The sequence below is a fragment of the Falco peregrinus genome, chromosome 5 (assembly GCF_023634155.1).
Source record: "Falco peregrinus isolate bFalPer1 chromosome 5, bFalPer1.pri, whole genome shotgun sequence".
Taxonomy (NCBI): Eukaryota; Metazoa; Chordata; class Aves; order Falconiformes; family Falconidae; genus Falco; species Falco peregrinus.
The window spans coordinates 17,281,605-17,298,063 of NC_073725.1; the positions used below are offsets into that span (position 1 = coordinate 17,281,605).

Below are 16,459 nucleotides of genomic sequence, written 5' to 3' on the forward strand. Positions count from 1 at the left end.
CCTCTCTTCAGTCTGCTGCATTAAAACCCTGACCTTTTGAGCATTTTACAGTATCTACATCATTAATCATGTCCAAAATCTTTAGTTTGAGCACTGAGCACTATAGACAACTGAACACAAACACCCTCTGGACAGAACAGATGGTAGCAAATCTTTTCCTCTTAAACATCACATAGAAAGCATAAACAGGGAAGTGTATACCATAATGAAAACACTACAAAATGTTTCCAGAGTCTTCAAAAAAGCTGTAAGATTTATCTATAGAGCAAAATAAAGCAGTACTTTAAAACTGCACACATTTCAAAAGACTAAGGCTTTCTGCTGAAAGTCTTGAAACTTCAAGAAAAAATGAGAGAACAGAGCTACGAGCCCATCTGGCAATCACGTAAGCACTCCTACAAATTCAACCACACTTTACTGAAATTATCCTCCAAAGGAAAATCAGTCACGAACTTTGCCCTCCTCAAAATGGCATTTTTTATATAGTGCATGAGCCATCACCTCAACAAACTTCTGAGTTATAAGAATTTGGGAATAATTTATCATTCCTCAAGAAAACTACTGAGCCATCCTCCAAGACAGGTCACAACAGTTCTTCTCAAACAGCCTCCTGCCCCCTCACATGCAGGCCAAGTTTGCAATTGCAGCCACCTCTTCTCACAGCAGCACTTCTCTTTGTGGACTGATCCAACCCTTAGGGTCAAAACACAGGATGCATAAACCTTGTCTTCCAAGGGTAAGTCCGCACCAGTGACAAACCCTTGAATGTTTTTAGATATGAAATGTAATTCCCTCCCTGCAAACCTCTTCAAAACCAGATGCTCCTTCAGACAAAATAAAAGATAATGCAATTTTAAGCATTTCTTATCTGATCTTGTTTATTAGAAGTTACCTTCCTACACGTCTATCTAGATTTTCTAAAAAGTTCAGGCCTACACCTACATCAACGGTTATTTACAGTGCTTCCTAGTGCAACAAGCTTTTGGATGCTGACAACCCAACTCTAATCAAAAGAAGATTCCCCATTTTGGATTGCCTTCTTACTATATGAATACTTCAGACTCACACATGTTTTCAGATTGATTTGCATTCAAACATCTTATTATTCTTCAGTTCCAAGACTGAGCACAATTGTATGCCTGAATAACGTCCAGCCTTTAAGATACACCGCCATTTACTTTATCAGTGGAGCTGCAGATATTCCTAGTGCCTTTTCACACCACCGTCTTCCTGCTTCACAACAGTCCTGAGCCATGCAGTTCCAATATATTCAAGTGCAAGAACCGCTATGAGTATCAGGCTGTGATTACAGAAGACTGAAATTCACCATATGGTGAACAGTGGATTTGATGAGGTGATTTACATTTGCAAATGTAATTCTATTCTCATGTGTACTTCTATACCTCCATCTTAAACCTTAACATAAACATCTGCAAAAGGAGAAATTAAATTTGAATGAGAGTGATAGTGAAGTAACAAAATTTAACCAATGAAATATTTCACATAGAACTTTCAACTGAGAAAAACATTGTACCTTTTGTACTTCAAAGACAACATCTTCCCATCCCCAAGTTATTTACCCAGTTAGTTCCACTGTTAAGGAGGTAATTTTTTCCAGTACCACAGAACTTTAAAAGGCAGAGATAGAAAAATATTTTAAAAAAAAAAGTTTCCTTTTCCTCCCCAGGTGTGCATAAAAGAAAAAAAGAAGGAAAGTAGTACAGCAGCAGACCTTCAGCAGTCAGGTAGAGACAATCCAGAAATAACATTTGCAGCAGCATGCAAATACAGCACTTCACTGGCCAGGGAAAGGAATAAAATACTCTTAAAAGCTGAAATGGCAGAGAAAAATATTTCTTTTCACCAACATGCAGAGCTAAGAGAAAGATTTCCTGTTCATACCCTTTGTGTACAACTTGGGATTTCCACAGATGTTTCCCTGAAATCACAGCAGATCAAGTATTTTGTGAAAATCCAATCTTTGTTTTCATTCATGCATTTCACTCATTTTTCAGTTACGCAATTTACATTTTCTAAGAACTAAGAATTTTTCAACCAACAGGAGTCTCTGTAACAGTCATCCTCCATCTGTCTTGTCCACATATCTTCAGCAGCAGGAAGATTTGCTGACACTATAATCAAGAACAAACTGACAGTAAGTTTATTTATCCTTTGCCAGGCTACGTCTGTTAAATATCCAGCGAGATTAATTAGGATTTAACTCTACAGCTGACTGGCTACTAAACCTTGTATAGATTTGCTTGGGTTTATTATTTGGCAAAGTTTATCCTGAAACATAAGTTGTTGCTTTGTATGCAATCATGTATGTGAATTGCCAGATCAGTACACGCAGACCTTCAAGGCATTCTACTCCATTTCAATTGAAAGAATTGATTTGTTGTTAAATAAAGGAATTACCAACTAGTCATCTGACTTTCCCAGGGGAAAGTAGTTTCCATCAAGACAACCTGTTGAGCAGCCTGGGTAAACTGTTACTGAATGATCATCCCCTTGCCTTTTTTTTTATTTATTTTCAATTTACAAATACAGAAGGCATGTATAAAACCCAAAGCACATTTTCCTTAAGATACCTGCAGTACATGCAGCGAGATTAAATTCTCACAGAGGTGCAATCAGCTCTGCTCCTGAAGACTGGGAAGACAAAAAGATAACTAAAAGGAGAACAGCAAATGACAGATTTGGACACCTAGGCATTACCACAGATCTAGCAAAATACAAAAACAGGACTTTTTTAAGCAATAAGCAGTTATTTCATGCTATTTACACACTGATTTTTATGAAGAGTCACCTTGCTGATTCGGTAAGATCTCCAAATCCTCAAGGCATTAACTAGATGTCTCCTGCCTACCCATAAAACCTTATGCCACCACAGCTGGAACAATCCTGTGCTGCATGACCTACACCATCCACCTGCTCACACTGCATATTCTCAAGACTCTCATCATGGTGGTACAGCAGCGGTATCTGCAGTAACTTGACAGTCCATTTGCTATGGGAAAAAAAACCCCAACCAACCAACAAAACCGACCCCCATAATAAGCCTACATGCAAAACACAACATTTCTCAATTTCCTTCACCTACAACATATTTCAACTCAACATTTTTAAACTGTTTTATTTGGTAAGTTTGCAATGTAAATTTTACTACCATCTTAGCCTGGTGGTAAGGAAAAGACCACAGTCTCTAAAAACTGCCTAAAGAGAGGTTGGAGGAAGGGAGCAGCCTCTCTGTGCTAATAACTAGCATTGCCTTACTAATGCAAGGTAACAAAAGTTTGTCATTTGTAGTAACTGCTATTAGGCACAGTGGGTGTACAGATGCAAACTGAAGTCATGGGCCAAAAAAGTTTACAGAGAAAACTGTGGATCATTTTTCCAGTTAAGTATGTCTCCTACACCACCCTTTCACACCCACACAATCAAATATGCGTTCAATCCAAAATCCTTTCCCTGCAGCTTCTGTGAAAACACTGTAAGTAGGCAGGAAAAAGTATTATTCAGAACTAGAACATTTGGAATGTGTCTCAGCTTTTCAGATACTCCGACACAGTCAGTAAACAGCAGATTATTCTCTGAGCAAATGGGCTGAGTAGTAGACTGTCTTAATATTGAAAGTATAAACTAAGTTATATGGTTATTGTAAGAAATCTATAAACTAGAATACAAGCAAAGTTTAGTATTAATTCAGAAAGATTTAAGATCTTGCAAAAATAGGACCGTGCGTTGTAATAACAGGAACTGTTTCCACTTTCCTCCTTGTCTAGCGCACATTTGTGGTCTAGTATTAAAAAAAGTTTAAAGTAATTCAACCTCAGAAATAAGAATAAAACAAATGCAGCTTGTTCCCCCAAAGAGTCCTCTTCTGCCTGGCAATCCTACACCACAAAAACCAGACACCAAAACAACCACCATTACCACCCTCCAGAGACAAACACCGAAAAAACACTCAGGCCTTTGACCACTTCACATAATATAACAGAAAAAACCCTGGGGGCAGAAGTAGAAAGCAGCAGATTACAAAACATCACTCCCCGCCTCAGTTTTGTATGGTATTCCTATGGCAGTATCCATCACACCTCCATCAAGTTACCCAAGAAGTCATGCAGCTGAATTCACCTGTTCCAGACATCAGCAGGGACAGTTTTACTGAGGATTAAACCAAACCAAAGAGACTCTGGAGTCTCCTCCCCACCTCTGTCCTCTTTGCCCACATACAGTGCACTCACTACACAAGACACTAGTAGCTGCAGGTGTGTCTCCACATGATGCCCCAAGTATACAAGTGGTTTCCAGTTTCAATCAGCCACTGTGGATCCACCTTCATATTTAAGATGGAAAGAACAAGTTCTTCCTTATTCCAGAGTGTGCAAGTTTTCAATTCACACTTTGGTTTTACAAGTACACCAGAGCAGTACATTTAAAAGGAAACCTCACCACTCCGTGCGAATGTCAAAGGACAGATGTAGACGACAATCAATCCATGATGCCTACTCAGTGTATCTGAACGAAAACGGCTCTTAAAGAAAAGAAGAAAGAAGGAAACTAATGATTATTTATTGGAGAAATCAACATCTGTTTGGTAGACTTAAGATAGGTGCCTGTGCCAGGGACCTGCAGGGACTGGCTGAGTATCAGAGATCGGAGCCAGGGACAGCCAGCCTGTGGTAACGGGCAGCAGCTGCAGGAGGCTGCCACAGACAGTCGGTCCATCTGCCTCTACCCATGCAGGAGCCTGCTGTTCCAGGTGGCAAACAGGTACTAAGGACTGTATGGCTTTTTTCTGAAATCAGTTTAAAGAAAGACAGCACAAACTCAATAGATTGTCAGCTGGTTTCAAATAAGAATTGGCTTGGTGTCATCCTGATTATGCTAAAAGCCCCCCAAACAGCATCAGGACAGTGCCAGTAGAAAAGCAGACAGCACACACATGCTATCCCTCCCTCAGGACCAAATTCCCTCTGTCTTCAATCTGTTATTAAATACCACTTGTAACTATTAAAACCAAAACATTTCAGAATAGACATCAGATTAAAAGTAAAGATAAGCATTCAATATTTATGCTTTCACCCATAATTCCACAAAAAAAATAAAGTGTACTTTTGTGGGCAGGTAACTTACATGAGCACTCAGTTGTATTTTAATCACTGAAGACAATTCCAACAAGCTCCTGGTATGCCACTAGGCAGCATAACCCTTTGTTTAGCTTGCATCTGCCAATCCAAAACACTAAACTGATCTCTTCATTTCTCAAATGTCACCACCTAACCATCAGGACTGTAAGACTGAGTTTAAGTAGCAGCCAAGTCAACCAAGGTTCCAATTCTGCCCTCAGTTTCAGTCAAGAAACTCTAGTCTGCACTACTCTGGATACATAAAAGTAACAGTACAACACAGCAGAGTATGAAAGCTGCAAACTAAAAGACAATTTAAAATTAATGTTTTGGCTAACTGCTTAAACTTTTTGGTTGGTTGGAACTGGTAAACACTAAGTCCCAACAGAGAAAAGTGTCCCTATCAGTAAGGCAAGCTGCGCTAAATTACTTATACTCCAACAAACCCATCTAACCATGCACACCCACAGAACATCTAACCTCTCCATTTGACAGCCCAGCATTGCATTCAGATACGGCACCATTTAATTATGCATCGGATTGCTAGAAAAGAATAGGACAGTTAACTTACTGCTGTTTAATGAGCACGCTCTTGTTAGTTATGAATACATTCACTGTACTCATTAAATCAGGAGGCACTGGAGTTCTGAATACATCATTAAAAGGATCCAGGAATGCTGCTGCTTTGTTCAGCATGACTACATGCTCTGCTTGACAGTTGGAAAATGAGCAAGAAACGTAAGCCCCTTCCTGTTTGGCCAGCAGATTTCATTTTAAACTAAGAAGAGGGAGATAGTGCAGGGGATCTGCTTCAGAGCTTCACTCACTTAGAACACATGTAAGTTTGTCTTTTTACTGCTGGCTTGAAGCAGTAACATGCTCAGTACTGTAGAACAGCAACAAAAAAATGTGTCAAGCTTGGGGGAAGAGGGGATATTACAAAAAAAAAAAAAATCATAGGCCATCCTCCATACATTCAAGGAGCAGGAGTGTGCATTATTCTACCAACCTGTCAATTAGCAAAATGAACCTTCATAAAAAAAAAAAAAATCACACATAACCATAATATGGCAGTTCCCACAGTATTTACAACGTATTGATTAAGGAAGGCTGAAGAGAGAGTGAAATCTGTTAGTAGGCTCCCATACATTCACACAGGGGAGATTAAGAACACACGTTCACTTAGAGGGCGAGAAATTAATCTATCAAGGGTTGATCCAGTTACCCACAAAGATACACACCCACATCAGAATCTGTAGGTCTAAAGCACTCTAGTTACAGAAAAATTACAATGTAACTGGCAACTGTTCAGCTTGAACCTATTGCATGGAAGTGTTTTCTGCCAAAAGAGGTGTGTGAACCAGCATCACTGATGGAATCACTGGAACTGCAGAGAATCCTGGAAGTTCAGATTTAACAAGCGCAATTGCTTCCTCTAGCACATCCTCAGGAGGGGAAAATGTATTCCTGAAACATGTTTATAACACACTGGACAAGTTGCGAAAGTTCAGAATTAGAGGGGGGCAGGAGCTGGCTGGGGCTTAACACTCTCAGCACAAGACTCAACCACTTTAATCCAAGCAATTATTTTCCAGTTAGAAAGTTGTTGATACTGCAAGAAACTATATAAATACTGGATTCTAGTCAAACAAGGACTGCCACTTATGAAGGCAAGCATAATACCATAAGCACGTTTACCACTGTCTCCTCCCATCACGCAGACATGACTGTTCATCTCTTACCTGGGAAAAACATTCTAACCAGTCATGTTAGCTAGCACATTAGGACTTTGCTTGCTCCAAACCTTCAGAACAAGCCCCTGGAGCTCATCAAGATCCTGATTTTCTCAGTTTTGCCAACAAAATAATCTTCAGGAAAAAATCCTTCTGATTAAGCAGTCAGGCTTAATGCAACATGCCAATGACTAATCCTCTTAAATTTTCTCTAGGTCCCGCACTGTAATCTCAGTAACACAGGAGACACTGTTCTTTTCATAGGACGAATGTGGCTGTGTGGACTGTCATGATCTTATTCAAATAGCAATTGATACCTCACTGCTATCAACCTGAGTAATCAGCATCCAGGCTTCAGTGCACAGTCCAGCTTGCTTTGGGTGTAATCATACAGCAGTACTCTCAAATGACTAGGTATAAGCCATAAAACAGCACTCACCTACATGAGCCACCAAAGACTTCTGGCGTCCCACTGCTCTCTGCACTGCAGTAAATGGAGGCACTTAGTTCTTTTACATCATATTTGGAACAGCCTGAAGAACTATCTGGGTCTCCAGTGTTTTAGAACACCACCATTACCAGAAAGTAGAAAGGTTAACAGTTTGGAGATGGGGAGATCAAAAGAGAGAATCCCATTCAGACTAGATCTAGATACTTAATCTCTTGCCAGAAATAGGCACCTACAAGTGGCTCCTAATGCTTGACTAAAATCTCAGTTCACTGACTTCAAAAGAAAAAAAAAAAAAACCCTTTAGGCCATCAGTATTGGGGGTTTGTATTCAGATAAAACAATGCAGAGAATGAACACTCAGTTGTTTTGATGAATTGTATGGTCTGTACCTGTAACATCCAGAATGAGAAAGTGAATGGGAAAAGCGTGACAGCCCCAAGAAGAATTGCATGTTAGGTTATTTATTTTGGGTACTGTTCTCTTTAATCAATACTAAAAAGATCTGTATAAAGGAGCTGTCTGATTAGAGTTAGGAAGCTGAGAGATGGACATACAAAAATAAAAACTTATCAAGCATTGCATTTTCTTTCCTTTGTGCTTAACACAGGGCAAACTCATGCAGCATCTCAGCTGGTTTAGCTCAAACAACACTACACACTTCAATGACAGGAAGGAAAAGATGATGCACATGGAACTGTTTAAACATTAATTTTTCTGCTTAGCAACAATGTGCTTATATGGTTTAAAAAAAAAAACATAGCACAAGAAAGAGAGACATACTTGTTACCTATTATAAATACTTCACATTCTTCAGCTCCTCATGTACCTTTGGTCTACCCTTTAGTCACTTGCACCCTGCCGGTATACACCTCCCTTTTGCATTTTGTACAACTCAAAACACATCAGAAGTCCATAGAATACTAAGCAGCTTTATATTTTGATTAAAAAAAGGAGCAGATTTATATTTTGAGGATATTTACACCGGTTAACTAACTTCCATAAGGGACTCAAATTACATATTCAAAACAGGATGCACATACTCTTATCCCACTGTGACAAAAAGAAAGAAAACCCATGCTTTTCTCCATGTTACATGCTGTATCACCATAATGTAATAAGCAGTTCTGTTCACAGATTTTGAGAACGATGTGATTAATGCCTCTTTGCTCTGTATTGCATCTCATCTTTCACCTCATCACAGACATTCAAAATCTTTGCAGGAGCAGCTTTACAGTATATACATACACAAAAAGTAATACGAGGGCCCTGTCTAAATAGCAGTGTCAAAGAAAATAGAAAACAAATACATGCATGGCAGAACACTGGCACCTACGGGCTTGAGTCCTGGCTAACTCCTTAAGTCCTACTTTCCAAGGAAAGCAATTGTATGTATTCTCAGATGATCACTTCTTTCATTCTTCTGTCTCAACTACTTCAAACTGGTTTTTGATATTTGCAAGTTAACATAAAGTATCTTGTCCAGTCCATGGGAAGAGAAAAAAAAAAACAAAACAAACACACATTCCTTGCATGGAAAAACAATTTGTCAGATGTTTCTTTTTCCATGTACTCCACTGCACCGTATGTGGGGGCTGGAAGAGAGCCTAAGAACATCTGCCACCGACTTTAAAACCCCCAATAATAGCACAGCTGGTGTCCCCAGTCTAATGATTTCAGCACAGACTCATGTGACCACTCCTGACTCTGTCCCCCAGCCCTGGCAAAGTGCAGAAACACTCAAAGGTTGGACTCGTTCATTCATTCTTAACTCGATTTGCATTTCACTAAAGAACCAACACAGAAAGTTGAAATGCTTGCATTTTGAGCAGTTCAACAGTGACTGTTTCCATAGGATATCCCCGTGCTTCTTCCATTAAATCCCAGTTTAGCAGAGCACTCCCTGGTCCATAAAATGAAGCTACTCAAGAAACTAAGTGCATGTCTCAGTGATCAAGGGTTAGAAACACAAAGTGCTTTAACTGCACTTAACTGTATTACAGAGGTGTTGGATGTGTGCATACCTCACTAAACCCATGGACTATCTTCCATTCTTGTGCATTTAGTTTACTTACAAATAAATGTTTCTACCCACTTTCTTTTAGACATGTTCAAAAGCTGGTTTACAGAGAAGAAAACCTTTATTTCAAAGAGGGAAAAAAAGGCGGCAGAAGAGCAAGGAACTCAGGAAATTGAACTATGATTTAGCTCAGGCACAGTCAGCACTTGGGCATTAACAGGTATTTATCACAGAGATGATTTAGAGAAACATCTGTGATTTCCCATGCCCAAAGGGAACATAACAGAACAGTATGACAGGCTCTGTGAAGGTGGGAACAAAGAAAGTAATGTTGGGGGGGGGGGGGGGGGGGCGGGGGGGAGGTGCCTGAGACTCCCATTACACTTCAGCCAACCCTCTTTACTCTTTAATCTACAGAAAAGCTTCAAGCAGTCAACAGGCATGAGTTCAGTTTATGATTTAACATAATGTGTGCGGGTGCACCCATGAAAGGCTAGACCTGACCCAGTAACTGGCTGTCTCTAGCACAGACAGGAGAGACAAGCATTCCACAGCCAAGTTTAGTCACTGGCAAAGCACGAAGGGGTGGCTACTTTAGCAAATTACTGTATCCACAGTAACAACAGACTGAATACTGAGCTCCAAATACCAGGGACAGCCCATTTAACCGGTCTACTATAAAAAAACAGTATGACCCTAACGTCCTAATCGAAGAATGTTTCATTCATATTTCCCATGAGGGAGAAAGGGGAAAAAAACCCAAAAGCAGATAAAGGCAACACTTTGTAAATTCCCAAGCTGTCCAACAATGTCGGCCCACTTTAAAGTAAGAGCCATTTAGCAGATTATCTTTCCTAATTTGCACCACATCACTGAATAGCAAAGGGAAACAGAAGAGAAAATACAGAGTAAGTTACTTTCTAGTTTTATATAAAACCACTGAAGTCTGAGAAAGGTTAATACACAAGATCAGCCCATTTACAGTAATCAATTTGGCTGTGACAATTATATGCCTTACTCCTCTGCTAGATCAAGATACATTTTAGGTAGCATTTTTTCCTCGAGTCTCACACAGGCTATTAAACTACACACATGCTCTTTATTTCTGACTTCACTATGAAAAAAGTATGTTTTAAGAAACTAGGCAAACTGACCCACCTTCTCAACCAAATTCTAAACATCAGCAAGAACTAGATCTAAGGAGGAAACCTGCAGCAGAAAAGCATCTATAGGAAATAAAAAAAAGATACAGCCTCAAACACCATCAGTATGATCATGAATTCTTAATACCAAAAACTGTACAACACAACTGCCTATAGAAGGCTGTATATATGTGGTCATGCGATAGATTTCTGACTGCAAATAAGGCAAATCCACTTCATTCCCACCTTAAAACTGCAACTAGGGAGCTAAGTATGCAATGGCAGCAACAGCTGTATCACAAGTGTTGACTGTAGCAAAGATCTGGGCTGGCACCAATACTGAATTACACTGCTTTTTAAAAATAAATTTGACATCAGACACATTAAAGAAGTCTTCTGTTGCTGTGCTGTTGCTTGTGTAACAGATACAGTAACTCCAAATAGGACACATGATGCCCTTCAACTTGGCAGGAAAGACTGCTGTTCACAAAACAAGCATAACCTCTCAGAGGCACAATTTGCAGAACAAAGTTCTCCTGCATAAACCAGCTCAAACTGCAGGCTTGCAGTGGGCACATAACGACTGTTGTCTCCAGATTCTGTTTCCTCACTTGCTACAAACCCAAACTCCTTTTCCTCTTCTCTCTGGTGCCACATGCTGTAGCTCCAAGTCTCGTGTGACAGAAAGCAGGTAGAGACAAGGAGTTCTTCTAAGTGGATTAGTACTTCCACACTTCAACAAGACAGCGAGAGATTCTAGCCATCTACGCTGCAGCCATCCTGCACTGCAGCTGCGCTATTTCACTCAATACAACAATATCTGCATACAATTTACAAGTTCTCAGCCTTACCCTACTTGCGAGATCAAGCTATTGGATCGGGAAAAGGCCAGGAATCTTAACCTCCATGCTTTCTAGCCCATCTGCATGCTATCCTCTCATGCATGCTTCCTCTCAGCAATTTGTAATTTATCCAGAAAACAGTTTTCCCTTCCTGAGTATTTCAACATGTGCCTTATTAAGCAGCTGTCCTGATAGAACTTGTATTTTGCTATTCAGGAAACTACAGGCTGGGGTATAAGACAAATGAGTACATCAGACAACAGACAGCCACAATGCAAACATTGTATAACTGCAAAGTACAGTCATTGATAGACACAGTTACCACAACCTGTAATAAATAATTCCTGCTTGGCCAATTCCCATATTTCTGGAAATAAGTCTCTGACAGCACTGCTGCCAACAGTCCGGAGAAGATTGGGGGTGGATGGGGGAGCTGTTTTAACATTATAAACTAAACACATCTCAGACATATGGAGCTACCGAGCAGCCTAGAAGCCTTCCAAACTACAATTAAGTTCAATTAATGAGACAGTCCCCTACCTTAAACGGCCTTAATACTCATTCACCAGCTGAGCACTTTATATAAAGAGGTGATAGGCTCCAGTGAAAGTCACTTGGCTAAACTTAGCTCAAAGAGTAACAAACCCTAGAAGCACACACCGTGCAACAATCAGCTATTTCACTATGGCTGAATCTTGTGCCAGTTGATATCCCCGTCTTGAATAAATCTTAAAGCAAGAGTTAACAGAAGTGGATAGCAATCTTGTATTATTGCAACTTTGTACTTATTTTTGAGTTAGGCATGCTCTGTAGATAAGAGGCAAAACTTGGAGCAAATACCCAGGGCAGCATCGCTACACTCAGTTGCATTTACCAGCACTGATCTGAAACAGGTTAACAGACTAGCTTTGCCCTCCTGTTTACACCATCTCCCAAGAAAACTCACAGGTTTGCTAACCCACCTGTCTAGGTGCAAACGGAAACTGGTTCAACAATAGTGTGTTTCCAAGAAATACACTTGCTGCTTTTGTGTCTTCTCATTTAAGCTGCACACATGCTTTACCACAAAGTATCATACCCCAGGGCACAATGAAAAAGTAGAAGCATCGGTGCTTAAGTATTACAAGAGCCATTTGCAAGTGCAGAACACAGAACTGTTTCATGCTCTCATTTCTTTTGTGGTCATTTAGAAGTATGCAATACAAAAGCTTCACACAGAGTAAACTAAACATACACTGGGCAGAGCTCAAGCCAGCACAGATCTCTTAACCTGAAGGTCATATTGTCAGTACCACAAATGTGGAAGCAGCTGCTGACATTTTGACATGGTCCATATATTGCAGCACTCAAGATCCAAGAGACTGTAATTCAGAAATGCATTTGAGGTGTCAAGACTTCCACACTCTTTCTACCTCCACAGCTGAGGTACTATATGTACTAACTATATCCAGTCAGGTGCACTACTGTATCCAACAGTATTCAAATGGGGTTTGGGGTTTTTTTAATTATTATTGTTATTAAAAAGCAGAGAAGACCAGAAGTCTATATATAGGCTCCCAAGACAAAATACTAGTCATTTTGAACCAAACATCTTGTCTTATAATGGATCCTTCCAAATTTTACTCCCCTCCTCCAAAACACACTCACCCACCATATCACTGTATTTCTTTCTCCACCTTTTTCCCTTCAGGCATGCTAAGGATGATCTTCACACAAAAAGCAACGAGTAACCACCTGTTTAACCACTGTGATTCATGTCTGGTTTTGCTGTTCTGGAGTGTAAATGGTAAACTATGTTGAATCTCGACTCACTTCATTGGCTCCTGCAATTATTTCCCAAAAGAACAAAGATAACCCTCAAGACCAAAAAAATCCCAACCAACCCACCCCTTTTAGTCAGTAATCCACCTTATGATTTGGACTTCACTCAAGGAATCATTCCTGACTTACAGGACCATATTCTGCTTCTCATAACTGATAAAAATTTACACCTGTAAATACCAGTTTCCAACTCCTATTAACTTCCTATTGTTCAAGAGATTGGTTAGTCCACTTGTTCAGAAATGCCTTTTTTTTTTTTTTTTTTTAGATCAGTTTTAACAGACACTTTAGGTTGTTGAGGCATGAAATACAGCTAGGCAGCATAACTTCTTTTGGCTACCACAGCCATCTCTGGGATTTATAATAAGATCTGGCATACTGCGTAAGTTACCCTAGAGAACAAATGTTTTGTGAAAAAATATTTCAAAGTTTATAAAATAAAATAATTATTTCAATTTTGGGTGGTCTGTTTATTATTTGTTCGGATTTTTTTAAGAGTTAAATCTTAAATAAGGCTTCACTTGCATTTTATCAGTTCCATTTAGCCTTGTTTGTTAATATCTGTTTTTTACATGCCTCTGTGCAATGAGTTGCTGCAAAGAACTTTACAAAGGATTAACTGACTCCCTGTAAAGAAAAGATTGACATTTCTCTCTTGGAGCTCTTAAGTGAGGAGATAATGGAGAATCTATAATACTTGACACACAAAACAAAGCCAGAGAAACAGTATGGTTAAAAAAAAAGGGAAAACACAAAACGGGAAGAAACAGTAAAGATTAGCCAGCGTCGTTTCAGAACATCCGATACCTTAATATTCTGAGATCCCAAGAGTTCAAAATCCTTTCACTTCTCCAGTGGTAACTGACAATACCATTGAACAATGCAGTGTCCAAAACCGTCCCTCCCAAAGTCTATTCTTTAGCTCGAAGTACATTCAACTCCAAGTTGCCACACAGCCGTACTGTAAGGTTTCTATCGCAAAACAACAGTTTTCAGTTAACGATCAGGAACCACCAATTCCCAGTCAGAACAGAAATTAACTACCTGTTGTAGGATTCAGATCAGAGCCAGAACAGGCTGAAGCCCTGTAACTGCATGCCTTCCCAACTTCTGGAGATCTAAGTTAAGTATTTTATAACTGTTCAGTCTAGGAGTTCGCTAAACAAAACAAACAAAAAAAAAATCTTTTACTCCCACATTACAATAACGGCTTGCTTACTTTTTCCAGAGAAAGGTCTGAGGAATGAAGAACACAGCAAACATCTGCTATAACAAGTCATGTTACAAGCTGATCGCTTTCCTGATTATGCAGCCCCTCCTATTTCCTCTTACTCACTTCTGCTACAGTATCATATCATGGCTTTATCTTCCAGTTATTCCCACTGGTCATAGGATCAAAACAATAGGCTTGCTGCTAGGTGCATTTAGGAATTTCCTCTCAGCCTTTTTGACAAGGTAATTAGTGTTAATTTACCATCTCAGATAACAGAAATAGGACAGGGTAGTCAATCTTCACCATGCATTTCTGCTAATGAAGATTACTGAAATTATGTTTGCTGCTTTCTTCTATTAAAAAAACACAAAGCACCAAAACCAAAACTCCCACACAACTAGCAAATGATACAATTCCGATAACATTAATTTTAATTTTTAACGCGAGTCATATAACTTAATGCACACATGTTAAATATAAGGTGTGGTGTTATTCACCTAGAGCAAACTAAACACTAATTGGCCTTGCCTGCACACTCCTGACTTGCCTTTGTACCATCTCCAGCATTCATCTAACTCCCTAAAAACAGAAACTGGCAAAAACCTAAAACCAAAGAAATAAAACCGATTTTTCAAAACATGTTTTTCCAGTTTGCCTCCCTGGCTTATTTCCCCATAGGGTAATAGTGAGAAAGATCTGCAGACAAAGCAGTACAATACATAGCTGGTGATGAGGCAGGACTAATTCCCACCAGAGATGGCAAACTGTGACACCAGGCCAATCTGGCTGCAAAAGCACAACCTTCAGGCACACTCTTTCCCAGTCACCTCTAGCTAACATTAGCGTAGGCTGTCCTGGAAGCACACCCTCATCCTACCACACACCTACCCTGAAGCCATATATTCCCATCACTCCTTTTCCCCTCAGACACACTGGTGATTGTACCACTCCAATGTGATCAGGAACCTGGTTGAAAGGCTAAGCCAAGGGGATGGGGGAGGCAGGCAGGAGAGGGCACACAGAGGGTGGTGTCAAGTACTTTTCAGCTAGATCACCTCTCTGAACTGGGCCACTGCATGCCCACACAAGGAGCAGTGCATGAGGGAGGGGAGAGGACAGGGAAGGAAGATTGCCCTCTTCTGCAGCTTCAGTTGTTTGTCAGGAAAATACTTTGGTTTGGTTTTTTTAAAGAGTCATGCCACTAAACCAGGGCACTCTGTTGGCTTCACCTGTTACCTCCTTTTAGGCTTCCATCTTCAGCTCCCATCTGCAGCTTTGAGGATTTTCAAATACTGGTGTTGCAATGTTATCTTCCAAGCTTCATTGCCATGAGAACAGCAATTCCTGGTAGGACTTAGATCACCAATATTTCCATCAACTACTGCATGTGCTTACCCATGGCACCACAGGTCTGAGGGAAACCACTAGGTGAGCACCCAGAGCCAGAATTTACAGAAGCTACACAAGCATTAATCCAGGGTTTAACAGCAATGGCCTCTTCTGGAGATTACAGAGGTGGTTTCAATTTACCCAGACCAATTCAACAGTCACATGAAACTGAAGCTGAGAAACTGACTGGCAACTGAAGAGCTCAGAAACATTTTAGTTCTTGTTGAATTCGGACCTGCTGGCAGAGCAGGTGTGCTAGATGTACAAATCCAAGAAATAATCCATTTAGTCAGTTGGTAGAAAGGTTAGGTTTAATCCCCAAATTTAAGAAAGTTAATTATGATTAACAGTAAGGACCATTTAAAAGTACAGTTTTGCTCACCTGAATTGAAACTTGTCTAAATCTTGTCTAAATACCAGCTGACAATCATGTGAGAATTTTTTTTAAGGATACACCAGTTTTATGCCAGAAATATGTGAAATTGATAAATTCTTACTATAAATACTCACATAGTTCAAAACAGTGCATTCATACTACTTCTGGATCAAAAAATCCCACATTTACAGCCACATTTCATAGATTCACGGAATGGTCTGGGCTGGAAAGGACCTTTAAAGATCAACTAGTCCAAACCCTGGTCATGGGCAGGGACATCTTTCATTAGATCAGGCTGCTCAAAGCCCTGTCCAGCCTGATTTTGAACGTTTCCAATGATGGG

At 39.9% G+C, this 16,459-nt stretch overlaps 1 protein-coding gene across 5 annotated transcripts in view; it reads right to left on the bottom strand.

Annotated features, from left to right (window-relative positions):
- TRAK1 (trafficking kinesin protein 1) overlaps positions 1-16,459 on the bottom strand; it is a 140,707-nt gene that overhangs the window by 114,181 nt on the left and 10,067 nt on the right. Inside the window, exon 1 of one of the 5 annotated variants that reach the window (XM_055803796.1) lies at positions 7,305-7,328. The exons of the other annotated variants lie outside the window; for them this stretch is intronic. The gene's annotated coding sequence lies outside the window, so the exon portion shown is untranslated. Of the gene's footprint in view, positions 1-7,304; positions 7,329-16,459 lie in introns of those variants that run through there. 5 annotated transcript variants of the gene reach the window in all.